Source organism: Ceratosolen solmsi, unplaced genomic scaffold (genome assembly GCF_000503995.2).
Source record: "Ceratosolen solmsi marchali unplaced genomic scaffold, CerSol_1.0 scaffold94, whole genome shotgun sequence".
NCBI lineage: Eukaryota > Metazoa > Arthropoda > Insecta > Hymenoptera > Agaonidae > Ceratosolen > Ceratosolen solmsi.
Genome location: NW_011948458.1, coordinates 223846 through 226957, shown reverse-complemented (window position 1 = coordinate 226957; position 3112 = coordinate 223846).

The following is a 3112-nucleotide window of genomic DNA, read 5'->3' as shown; positions in this document are numbered from 1 at the left end:
CTGCTGCTGCTGGATATAATGATCATGCTGCTGATGCTGGATAAGTCAGCGCTAGCCTCATATATATGTCGCCTTTGCTGAGATTGAACTGAATTTCAACATGAAAATATTAAATTAAACAAGCGTACGATCAAAGCGTACGTGTCATTGGGATGAAAAATACAGAATAGTGCTGTTAACGAAAGAGGAAGAGAAGAGAGAGAGAGGCAATGCGCGCGCGAGAGAGAGAGAGAGAGAGAGGAGGATAGCAAAAAGATAAACAAATAGATAAGAGAGTCTTACAAAGATAGTCAGTAACATTAATATTCGTGGAATAATTAAATTTAGAGAAAGTCAAAAAATAAGAAAATTAAGGAAATCAGTATAGGCGTGCATATTTTACATATATACACAGTATATATATTATACAGTGTATCTGAAAATATATATATATATAGCTTAATGACATATATTTTCTATATTTCATGTTCAAGTTTTAGATAAGTATCCATGGACATAAAAAATAAATGAGATAAATAAAAAAGAGTTTATCTGTGTGTATGGAAATGAGATAAAACAAGATTTTACAATACAGATAAATAACCTTTAAAATGCAGGGAAACAGTAAGCGAGATGCCTTGAAAACAGTACAAAGGGTGGTTAAAACAAAAAAATATTGGTCAAAGGACAGACAATTTTTATCTAAATAAGTAAAACTATTTTTTTAATACTTAAACAAAAAATTTATATTTTAAGCGTATACCACTGAAGCCTTGCTCTCACTTTAATCGAACTATCTTATTGCGTGTATTTGAGAGCTAAAAATTTAAGCTTCCGACGCGCACAAAACTTGTACACATAGAGATACATACAAATGAACTCCATATATTGCGGCCAATCTTTTGCAAGTGTTTTTGCAAGGATTTAATAAGCATATTTAAGAGCGACAAAAAGAAACAAAGGAAATCAGTGTGATGTATATATATATAAGAATGCACATTAACATGTTATACACCTTTGTAATATTACCGCTAATAATAATCTGGGCATCATTACGGAATTTTCTTAGAAAAATTTATTAAGAGAACGTAATAAAAAGTTTGCATTCAATGAACTATACATTACATTATCAAATTTGTAAATATTAATTAATACATTCCAGTTTATGTTGTATAGAATAAATTATGTTAAATATTTAATTACAAAATATTTTGTGTATAGTTTACTTGAAAAAAATAAAGTATATTTCTGTTGCTTATATACTAATATTAATGAAATTAATTCATTACTTAATTTGATTTTAACTCATTTCGTTCTCTACTAATTTTCAAGTTACTTTTTCTCCTTTTTCTCAATTTTATTATAACTTGATTTTTTTTCTTCAAAAGTTGGTGACGGAAAAAAGAAAATGCGCGAAATAAGACAGATTGCTATATTTTCTTTCTGTAATTTTATCATAAAATTAAAAAATGAATCATTGGAGCAAGGTTCATGTGGTCTTATATAATACGAAGCGTTTAAATTAATGAATAATTATTAAAAATCGATTCTTGCATATATGTACGCATAGACGTACACATGCATATTTACACTCATGCGTGTGTATTTGCATACACATTCGCCTATTATAAATATATGAATAAGAACAATATCGTCTTATAGTTGTTAATTAGAAATGAGAAATCTTTACTGTACGTTAAGAATAGTTATTAATTCATTCGATCGTAATTATTTTTCACTTATAGATATATTATTTTTTAGGAGTTAATCAGAAATTCTTCAGTGCTGTGAAGGTCGTCGTATTGCGACGTACTTGTGGTACCTAAGCCATCGGTTTTTATTACACACAAATGCTAGATCTTAAGAGTCAAACGTGACAAGAGGATATAAAATAAACAAATAAAATAATAAAAAACAACATGCATTAAATAAAGAATACGAAAGGGAAGCCTCAACTCGTAATGTAACTTAAATATGTACAGATTTTAACCTTCCATGCGCGTACTAAATTGTTTCTATTTAAGAAACAACGTACCTGAATTATTTAAATATGAAAAAAGAAAACTATTTTGTTATAATCTCTACAAATACATTATATATGTAATGTATCTATTGTAATATCAGATAATATCCTTGAGGAACTAAAGAGACAAAAATGATAAAAGAGACAGTTGGTATCAAACTAGAGTTTTAATAATATTGTTATCATTCATGAGCAGAGGCTTCTTTACAAATTTTTATCGATATCGAAGAAAAGTTGTAAAAAAAAAAATTATAAAATTATAAAGAATACACGATTAAAGAGTTCCAAAATTTTCATGTCGTCTAGTTCATAATTATACTGCGTTGCGTAACAATAAGTTTTTTTTAAATTTTCATTCGCTTTGATACATACACATAAAGAGACACACGCGCACACACACACACACACACACACACACATATATATATATATATATATATATATATAGAATCTCTCCGAGAAGAAACCCTTTTTATTTTTCGAATATTTGACACGAATGACTACCTCTTCATAAATGTATTAATTTAATTTTTTTAATTTTTATAATTTTAGTAACCGCATACCTCAGAATAAAGGAGACCAGTTAAAGCATTTTTATTTTATTTTTTTAATTAAAAAAAAGATGCAAGTACTGAATCTGCTTTGTTCTTACAAAAGCGCTGATATATCCCACCACTATTATTGTACGTTTGTACCATTATGTGTCACAGAAATGTTACCGTCATCATGATTAATTTTGTTCATTATAATCTCTTTGTATCTGAAGTAAATATATGTCAATAATGTTCTAAGTATTTGACATTCTTTAAGTTTGTATATCCTCATTATTTTCTTTTATAAATTGCACGCTTTTGTTGTAAAGTTAAAAATGCGAGCTTTATTTATGTTATAATTTGCTTTTATCATTTATTTTCAAGAAATATTATTGTACATGCGAACATGTCGATTTGACAATTTCGGAACAACCTTTGTAACCACCAAGTATAAAATTATAAAGCATCTTTTACTACATAAGAAAAAATTGATATGACTTTTTACTACTTAAGTGTTTAGCTTTAAACAAAATAAGAAAAATTCATTGTCGTTTTACATGTTTATCCAATTTAATTT